The 11,222-nt window shown below is 37.6% G+C and overlaps 1 non-coding gene across 1 annotated transcript; it reads left to right on the top strand.

The window, feature by feature from the left end:
* Positions 1–10,334: 10,334 nt before the first annotated feature.
* Positions 10,335–10,441, top strand: LOC124896379. The gene has a single exon (XR_007052742.1). It is a non-coding gene; the product is annotated as a small nucleolar RNA R71 (small nucleolar RNA).
* Positions 10,442–11,222: the final 781 nt, after the last annotated feature.

Genomic DNA, 11,222 nt, shown 5'->3' with positions numbered 1-11,222 from the left:
TAAAAGGATAAGAACCTTGCTCCTTAATTTCTTTGTTCTATCCTACGATTCTCCTCCCGGATGCACATAGAAATATAGATTTATTCTAATGGTGTCCAATCATCAAAATAATAAGCTTAAGAAATTAAGAACAACCCACATGATAATCCAAAAAGAAACTATGGATAAGAATATAAAAGAGTAATCATGTTATTGGCCTCAACCCCAGAAATAGGGTGTTTAGCCACTCAAGTTTGAATTCAACATCCAAAATAAGTAATTAATCATATCCCAAAATGATTCTTCAAGTAAAGAAGTTTGAAAGAAATATTAAGAACCCTAAAAGAGAGAATTTTGTGTGCTTCCGCCGCTGTTATTCTTGCCAAAAAGCCCTTCTAATTGTGCTCACGTGTTCCTTTTGTACTTGAAAAATTTCACCAGATCTGTACTCTTGATGCGATGCGCCACATATCGCGTTGCACAAACCAATAAGTCGCATCCTTATCGCATTGTTCCACTGGAATTTCACTTTCAAAATAAGTCTAAGTCTTTTTGTCACCACATGATGTAACGCGTTGACATCGCATCATGTCACTGGAAGTTGCTCCTCAATATTCAGCTAAGTGTCCAAAACTGAGGCATTGACGTGACGCGTTGAGATTGCATTGATGACATGGAATTTTTGGTAACTCAGAAAAATCATGCGTCAACCCGATGCGTTGACATCGCATCAATGCACTGGAATTTGTTCTTCAATTTTTGGCTAAGGCACAGAATATTACCAGTTGATGCAACGCGTTGAGATCGCGTCGTGTCACTAGTAATCTTTTTCAATTTCTTTCCTTCATCTCGTCAATCCTCCGCACCTTTTTTCTTCTTTCATTTCATACATCTCCATATGTTTTTGCCTTTTATTTGCATGGTCCTTTGCCTCATCACGCTATGCATCTCATTTTCTTCCAAATCCTTGGGAAATCAACCCGGTTTCTCTAACACATCGGTTAGCAATGAAGCACAATTTATCAAGAAATTCAATATTTTTAGCACATTTTTTATTCTCGAAATAAGTCCAAATATGGGTAGATCGCTGTGTTTGGACATATAAATACGCCCAAGATCACCACCCCACACTTAAGACCTTGTTCATCCTCGAACAAACTTCAAGTAGCACAATCCTAAACTCTTTTAATCATAACCTAAGAATCATGCTAGTGTTGGGCACATAACTTTTTATTTCACAATTCATTTTCCTAACAGTAGCATTCAATTCATTGGCGAATTTAATATAAGCATGAAATCAGGAATTTAATAAGTAATCCGGACTTTCATCCGCATGCACTATCAAAGAAAGAAATTTTTCCCATATCACTCATACTTTAACGCTCTTAAGCAGAATGAGAATATTAAAATTCAAACACTCGCTCTCAACAAAGAATTCACACATATACAGAGATGAACCATATGTTTGCCCTTAGTGTACTACTCCACTAATAGTCGGGTGTTGAAATGTAGGATCAATTAGGTATTTTCAAGGTTGTAATGCACGCTAAGGGACGGGTAGGAACTATTTTAAAAATAGTGACTAATCTCCCTAAGCACTTTAATACATAACTATCTACATTGAAATTCGCATTCTTTTCAACCAAACTTTCCACTTCATTATCTTTACACATCTATTGTTCCACCCCAATCGTTTTAAGCACATTAACATCACTTTGGCAGGAGTATTTTCTTTTATATTTCAGCTTTTCTTCATATCCCAATACTCGTTATGCACCCCTATAGTAGCCACCCTAAACCTAAGCAATTTACCTTAGTTGAAGTGCACATTGTCCTTAACGGACCAGGGCCAAAACAGGTTCGTTGTAACACAATAACTGGGAAACAAGAACTATAATTTTCATCACACCTTATTTTCTAACTCCTAACCATTACAAATAAATGAGCAAATTACTTCTCTTATAGCTTCACTTTCACCCTTTTGTTTTTTTTTCTATTTTGTCCTTTAAATTCCCTTTATTCCATTGTTTGCATTAAAGTGCTTAGGAAATATAGATCAAATTAAGGTCTTACTAAAGAAAAGGACTAGGATACATATGAGGCTACCAAAGAAATCAGGCTATAGGCTCAACGGGGCTAACTATGACTATGCATAAGGGTAGGCAAACAAAGTCTTTAAAATTTGGTTAACAAAGAAATGCCTACATCACTTCTTACTCCCAACATCCTTTATTTCACTTTGTAAACACACCGGACAAGTTCTGGTCATTCCCATACATGCAGAATATGAACAATTGCTTACACACTTGGTGCATGCTAAGAATCAAGTCAGATCCTTAACATCTTTGATTTTTGCACTTATTCAAATTCAATATTAAGCCAATCAAATCAACTACACCTATTGAGATTTCACATTAAAAAATCACAGAAAAATTTTCCCAACACTAACATTCCTCAAAGGTTGCAATCGGGATCTTGTTATTTTCTCAGCTTCTAAAGACACACTCCCCTTAAGACGGTCGTCATCCATCCATCATAGGGGAACACACTAACTAAGATGATTGCATAATTAAATTTTCCAAAAAAGGCACATCTAATTACTGTAATTGAAAATGTACCACAAAGGGTCAAAATAGAATACCATAAATAACATAAACAAAAACATAAAATCTTGCCAAAAAGGGCAATACTTGTCAACTTACAATATCCCAAATATATAAGAATTGTTCAACCAATCAAACCACACACATAATCAAAATAGAAGAGATAGTGATGAAGATACATCGACCACCCCACACTTTAACCGAGCATTATCCCTAGTGCTAGCAATGAAAAGATGGTGGCGTGATACTCTCTTCTCAGTTAAATGTTACCATAGCCAGCACATCATCGTCTTCAGCGTCATTACCATCACCAGTGTTATTACCTGAATCATCATCAGAATGTTCCTCCTCTGACTCATCATCATAAGAAAATGCCATGTGTCGCTTTTCATCAGCGGGGATATCATCATCCACTGGCTCATCAAACTCATCACTAATCCATAACATGGTCTCTGTATGAAGCCCCAACATATAATCCAACTCTACATCATGGATTTCTTGTTGGGTGACTGCTCGTCCAGACACCCTCAACAGCAACTTGGTAAAACTATACATCTGGGCTAAAGTCTCATCATTCCAAGTGTGACGCTCGGGCATAGCCAAATTTATCCCATGAGGTGCTGGCCCTTTTGTGCGGGAGATGTCCAGTAGCCTATCACCAACAGGCAGTAAATAATCTGTACCTTCTTTCGGTACCCCCTCTTGCCTCAAATATCGAGTCAGCAATCCACTAAACCCATTTCTCTGCCCCTATAAATCTAGCCTTTCTTATTGTCGAGAAGATAATTGTACCCATATTTAAGTCCACATCATCACACATGAGGGCAAAAATCAAACAAATCTTATCGTGGGTCACCTCCATCATATGTGTCCCATGAATCAAGCAGGCGTAAATAATTTGGGCCCACAATCAGGCCTCCTTTTTTAGATGAGCGAAAGGAAATAAAGTATGTAAACCTTCTTCTTTATGATAAATCCACCTCGTCGTCGATCGTGTACCGCAAAAAAGGTGTGTATTTGCTGATATGGGGGTGTGACTATTATCCTCTTCAAAACTTCAGAATCTGCATAGGGTGCAAATACACCTAACAACTCATTGATCGTGTCTGTTTTGAAAGTGATTATCTGACCCCACACTTCAACTTCTGAATCTTTTGGGTTCCAGTTAGCTTAAAACTCCCTCACCAAACTCAAGTTCCATTCCCCTGGCTGCTAAAAAAGAAACCCCATATGTTGAGCCTCAATCTTCCTCACTATTAAAGGGTACTCCTTCATCAAAGTCCTCCAGTTTATAAACTGGTTAGCCGAGTATTTTGATTTCTTATGCTGCGTATACCACTTCCTACCCGCTTCAGTAACAACTTTTGTTCCATACCTGCTATGCTCCCTGGGAACTTGTGGAGTTGCTGGTACTCTATCAGCTTGTCTGCTCCTCTTAGGTGCAAACCTTAATGTTCCAGCTACGTTCTTTTCCTTGCTAGACATGTTACCTGTTCAGCACAACCCACAAGAATATAAAACAAACACCTTAGACACTAGCTACCACTAAGTGTGAATGTCACCCCACACTCAGTTGCTAGCACAAGTTACTACAAAAATTATATGTACTCGGGTACTCAAACTTCCCTTTTTTATTTCACAAGTCCATGATCAGTTATCCAATATTTCTTATTCAACATCAATTACTCTTGAGGGACTGACAAAGAAAATTATCTTAGTATGACCACTAACTACCTTAACTCAGAGTGCAAGGCATCATTTCAAATAACGTCAACACACAAGAACCTATATTTCGTGACGAACATACATCACCTATTCAAATGCTCTATACTACATTAATGCAACCCTATACTTAATTTCTATCATATAGCAAATCAACAAATCCCACTTCATTGACAATGAAGACATGGTTAAGCAAAACACATCATAAAAAAAATTCAATTTACATCTAGACCCATGAAGTTACCACATAATTTAAGTCATGATTTTAGAACACCCATGCTTCTTATATGACAGATGCATCAAATCAACAACCACAGCATATCACATCACCTCCAAGCATTCTCACACAATTATAACAACTACTTTTTAAAGTAAATTCAATTTAGTTACACAAGAACTCATGGAAATGGAAATTCTAGTTCAAACTAAGTTTTAAATCACACAAATTATAGCAATATTTGAAGAATATGGATTCTCAAAATGTAAACTGAAATATCATGATGACTTACTTTGCGTTGTGAAGAAAAGAGAGAAGAAGTTGAAAACTTGATGACTTTTTGACAATAATGGACTAAGGGACGCTTGAGGGTTTGAGGGAAAAAGAGGGAAGTGTGCTAGGGTTGGGGGGAAGGAAAATGGGGTTAGGTAGTACTTATAGAAGTGTACCAGAATTAATCGAGCAACGCGATGCGTCAGGTAGTGCGATGACTAGTCAACGCGACGCGTTAGAATCGCATCACTTCTCTGGAAGTTATATCTAATGTCATGTCTAAGTGTTACATATATTGCAGCCAATGTGGTGCGATAGGTATCGCATTGACACACTGACAGGACACGTTCGAATCGCGTTGGATCTTTGGAAATTTCCTTGAAAAAATTTTTTAAGTGTGGAATTTATGCAATCGACGTGACACGTTGGAATCGCGTCGATCCTCTAGAAATTGCATCCGAAAAATTTTCTGTGGACAAATTTCTCAGCTCTTTAAGCATCTTTTCTTACCCCTTACCTTTTTAGCACTTAACGACGCTTTACTTACTCAATGATCCATGTCAACATCTTCTCTGTCTCCCTCTTTGATTTCTCACTCCTGCACATCAATCAATAACAACAAAATTACATAAGGAAAAGTGGTTGCCTCCCACCAAGCACCTTATTTTTGGTCGTGGAACGACTCATTTTTTTGTATTTTTATTTTTGTTCTTCAACTACTAAAATTTAAAATATCTATTACATTACATCTGTGGGTTGCCTCTCACATAGCGCGTTATTTTACGTCGTGGCATGACTCATCTTATCATCACTCCTCAGAAAAAGTGATAGATTCCTTGTGCTTATTCGGATGGTCCACCCAATAGTGCTTTACATGCTGTCCATTCACAAGAAACTTCTCTATCTTCTCTTTAGTCCATAACTCCACAGCTCCATGAGGTGTCATACGCACCGTCTCAAAAGGACCAAACCACTTCGACCATAATTTTCCCGAAAACAACTTAAGCCGTGAGTTTAACAACAAGACAAGTTGTTCGAGTTCAAATACTTTATCTTGAATTTGCTTGTCATGACATATTTTAGTTTTCTCCTTATATATCTTGGCATTTTTGTAGGCATGGAACCTAAACTCATCAAGCTCATTCAGTTGCAATAACCTTTTCTCCACTGCGGCCTTCATCTAAAAATTTAGCTTTTTTACAGTCCAATATGCTTGGTGTTCTAACTCCACATGAAGATGACAAGCTTTACCGTACACCAAGCAATATGGGGATATCCCTATGAGTGTCATATACGCTATACGATATGCCCATAGTACATCATTAAGATTTTCCACCTAATCTTTCTTTTTCCCATTTACCGTGTTCTGAAGTATCTGCTTAATCTCTTGATTGGACACCTCAACTTGTCCACTAGTTTGGGGATGGTATCGGTGGCAACCTTATGCCTTACACCATATTTAGCAAGAAGATTTTTGAACCAGGTGTTAATAAAGTGCGTACCTTCATCACTGATTATTGCTCTTGGTGTACCAAATCTGGAAAATATGTTCTTCTTCACAAATTTCAGCACCACTCTTGCATCATTGGTCGGACTCGCCACAACTTTCACCCATTTAGAGACATAGTCAACCGCTACAAGAATGTACAGATTACCTTTTGAAGGTGGGAATGAGACCATGAAATCGATCCCCTACACATCAAAGACTTCAACTTCTAAAATATTATTGAGGGGCATCTCATGACGCCTAGATATGGTATCCAACCATTGACATAGATCACAATTATTTATGAAAGCAACTGCATCTCTAAATAAAGTAGGCCAGAAAAAAACTAATTGTAACACTTTTGTCGCGGTCCTCTTACCCCCATGATGTACACCATAAGGAGATGAGTGACAATCTTGTAGTACCTTTAAAAATTCAGCCTCTAGGATACACCTACGAATGACTCCATCTAGACCCTGCTTGAAAAGATATGGTTTGTCCTAAATATACGCACGAGAATCGTGGAGTAATTTATTTCTTTGTTGTGTGGTGGCATCAGGAGGGTACACCTCACAAACTATCAAGTTCACAATATCAGCATACCATGGGAACTCACCTGCGTAAATAGACAGCAACTTCTCATCAGGAAATTCTTCCTTAATACTAAGGAAGTCATCAACAATATGGTCTCGATTTTCTAGCCTTGACAAGTGGTTAGCAACTTGATTTTCAGACCATTTCCTATACCGCACCTCAAGATCAAATTCTTGTAGTAGAAGAATCCACCTAATTAGTCATGGATTCGCATCCTTTTGGTTTATAAGATACTTAATAGCAGCATGGTCAGTATGAACAATAACCTTGGTCCCAACTAAGTAGGATCTAAATTTGTCGAATGGATACACTACTGCCAACATGTCTTTCTCCGTAACTGTGTAGTTAACTTGAGCATCATTCAATATTTTGCTAGCATAGTATATGGAGAAAAATACCTTATCTCTTCTCTGACCTAAAACTGTTCCCACTACGATATCACTAGCATCACATATCAACTCAAAAGTTAACTCCCAATCTGGTGAGATCAGTATAGGTGCTTCAATCAACTTCTTTTTAAGCTTTTCAAAAGCTTTATGGCAATCACCCCCAAACTCAAACTTGGCTTTTTTCTCTAATAATTTGAACATGGGGCTTGCAATCTTTGAGAAATCTTGAATGAATCATGTATAAAACCCTGCATGTCCCAGAAAGATCCGCACTTCTTTGGCTGTAACTGGATAAGGCAACTTTTCAATCACTTCAACCTTCGCCTTGTCCACTTCGAGTCCTTTGCATGACACTTTATGACCTAGGAAAATTCCTTATTAACCATAAAGTGGCACTTCTCCAAATTCAAAACCAAGTTTGTTTTCTTACATTGAGCTAGGACTCTATCAAGATTCTACAAGCCCTTATCAAAAGAATTCCCATACATAGAGAAATCATCTATGAATACCTCTACAAATTCTTCCACCATGTCTGAGAATATCACCATCATATATCTCTTAAATAGAGCAACTGCATTGCATAAATCGAAGGGAATACATCTAAACGCATATGTACCATATGGAAAAGTGAAAGTGGCCTTCTCCTGATCTTTCGGTGCTATGCTTATTTGATTATAGCCGAAGTACCCATCCAAAAAACAATATTACTCTTGTCCCGCCAATCTATCTAGTATCTGGTCTATGAAGGGAATTGGATAATGATCTTTACGAGTCGCTTCATTCAATATCCGATAATCAATACAAATCCTCCACTCGGTCACCATATGCGTGGGGATCAATTTATTATCCTCATTGGTCACTACAGTCATTTCTACCTTCTTTGGTATACAGTGCATCGAACTCACCCATTTTCTATCAGAAATTGGGTAGACAATACCACTATCCAGCCACTTAATCACTTCTTTTCTGACCACCTTTCATCACGGGATTCAACCTTCATTGTTGCTATGCTCTATGTATATAGACCTCTTTCATATAGATGTTGTGCATGCAAAATGCTAGATTAATTCCTGTAATATCAGACATCTTCCAGCCAATCGCCTTTCTTCTTCTCTTTAGAACCACTATAGCTTTCTTTACCTGTACATAAGATAATCCTGCAGATAAAATAACAGGAAAGGTATCTTGATCACTGAGAAAAACATATTGTAAATGAGGAGGGAGAACCTTAAGCTCCAAGTTAGGAGCTTCTTCAACTGAAGGCCTAGGTGATAGATCAATTGGCCTATTCAAAGGCTTGAACGACACCTTCTTCATCTCAATCACTGCCAATTTCATAATTTAGACCAATTCTAATGCTTTCACGTCTCCATACAAATCATAACCCATCAAATCTCTCTTTAATGGATACTGCCAATCTGAAGCAAGATCAATCACCTATATAGAAGAAAACTCCTCATATATGGTTGGTAGTTTCAATGCTTTGTACACATCAAAAACTTCAACTTTATCATGCACTCGCATTGTCATTTTTTCAGCTGCCAAATCAATGAGTGACTGTCCTATTGTTAAGAAGGGTCATCCCAAAATAAATAGAACAACAAGATCAGCCTCAAAGTCAAGAATCACAAAATCCATCAAAAAGATTAATGATCCCACTTGCACCAACACATCTTCAATAATGCCATCTGTCCTAGAAAGGGAACTATCCACCAACTGCAACACAATAGTTGTGGGTTTGGGACTCCCAAGACCACTCTTCCGATAACATGATGTGGGCATGAGATTCATGCTAGCACCCAAGTCACACAATCAACGTGCACAAGTAGTTTGTCCAATAGTAATCTGCAAGGTGAAACTACCTGGATCCTTCAACTTCGTGGGCAGTTTATTCTGAATTTTAGTCATGCACTCTTGAGTAAGGGAAAATATAGCATATTCAGTCAACCAGTTCTTATTGGAAACAATATCCTTCAAGTATTTCACATATTTCAGCACACTCTACAGAATGTCAACAAGAGGAAGGTTTACTTGAACCTGCTTTAGGAGATCTAAAAACTTCGTATAACTGGCTTTCTCTTGATGCTTCCTTTCCCTTTGAGGAAAGGGTAAGGGGATAGTCTTCTTTTCCACATAAATTTCTTCACTTTTCTCTTTTTTCCTTGACTTCCAACTCTGCATTATCTTTCGAACTATCATCAGTAACTATGGGCTTATCCTACTCCTGAATTATCTCCTTAGATTACAACCCACTTCTTTTTGTAACTGCATACACCTACTTTGGATTAGCCTCTATGTCGCTCGGTAATGCTCCTTATGCCCTTGTATTATGTGATCCTACAATTTGACCCAACTACAATTCTAGATTTCTTGTAAACAATTGTTGACTCTTTTACTCAGCTGTAAATTGTTCTTGTTGAGTTTTAATATCTACCGCAAACTATGCTTGTTGAGCCATAAACTGCTTAATCAACTTCTCTACATTACTATTCTTAGCGGTTGCCTGATTATTCTGAGTTAGCTGTGGATATGGTTGTGCTGGTACCTTATACTGATGTGCATTCTGTGCTTGGTTTCCACCCTATGAGAAATTGGGGTGATTTCTCCAATTAGGATTATACGTGTTCCTAAAATTCTATTAACCCTGATGATTTGGATTCCCCACATAGTTTACTGAATCTTGATTAACCGAATATGCGTCTGTTGTGTGCTTATCACTTCCACAAACTTCACATGATAAATTTACCTATTGAACTATATTTGTTGTGGTTGTTTGTTGTGTTGCACCCAATTATAGGTTATTCAGCTAAGCAGTCATATTATTCTACATTGCTGCAATCTGTGCCTGTAAATTAGTGAATTGATCAACCTTCAATACTTTTGCAACCTTATTGGGAGCGCTCCTTGAGTCTATATTCCAATCAGGATTCCGTTATGCAATTTGATTCAACAGAGTATACAATTCTTCATAAGTTTTCTCCAAAGCTTGGCCTCCTGTTGCCGAATCTAAGAGAATCTTCATATTAGACTCAAGGCCTTCTGTGTATGTATGCACCAAGATGTCATTCGATTGATGGTGATGAGGACAATTTCCAAGCATACCTTTAAATCTCTCCCAAGCTTGGTGGAGATTTTCTCCATCTTTCTATCTGAAACTCAAGATCTCATGCCTTACACGTGCAGTTTTCTGGGATGGAACAAATCGAATAAGGAACTTCCGATCATAATCTTCCCATGAATTGATGGAGTGTGGTGATTTAGCATATAACCACCTCTTTGCTTCCCTATTTAGAGAAAAAAAAAGAGTGTCAATCTGACTTAATCAATATTCACATCTTCAGGAATGTATATATCAGTTATTTCCAGGAAGGTCTATATGTGTTACTGTGGATCCTCGTGTGAAAGTTCGTGAAATTGCCCCACAGAATTAAAAAATTACACCATATCTTGTTTTAATTCCCACCAACCTCCTGGCTTAGGCTTCCGAATACTATTAGTCACATAGTTCATAAATGGGATTGCCACCTCACGAACAGGTCTTGCAGCTGGTTAAACAGGAACAGCTGGAAGATTTCCACTATTTGGATCTTGTATTTCAGCCATCTGACCCTGTAGAATGTAATGTTGAGCTCTTTGCCTTTAATGAAAATTATTTCCTATTCTACAAAAGGCTCTACCAACTCTTTATCCCTAGCCAGTCTAATATTCAGCTAAACCTACAAAAATTCAACTACTAAGATCAAGTTGTTAACACTTAAACTTATTATCAAAATAAAAAATTAAGAAATTTACTAATTCTATTATTCTCCGATAACGGCGCCGAAAAATTATTGCGTCTCTACGTATATGCAAGTGTAAGTGATCGTACAAGTAGTATAAAGACTTAGACAGTCAGATATCGTTCCCATGAGGACTAAGAAACTATAGATTTAATCAACTTTTAGTTTTAGACATAAGGT

Source organism: Capsicum annuum, chromosome 2, assembly GCF_002878395.1.
Source record: "Capsicum annuum cultivar UCD-10X-F1 chromosome 2, UCD10Xv1.1, whole genome shotgun sequence".
Classification (NCBI taxonomy): Eukaryota; Viridiplantae; Streptophyta; class Magnoliopsida; order Solanales; family Solanaceae; genus Capsicum; species Capsicum annuum.
The sequence above is the reverse complement of the archived record's forward strand: the minus strand, read 5'-3'. Positions and strand labels throughout refer to the sequence as shown.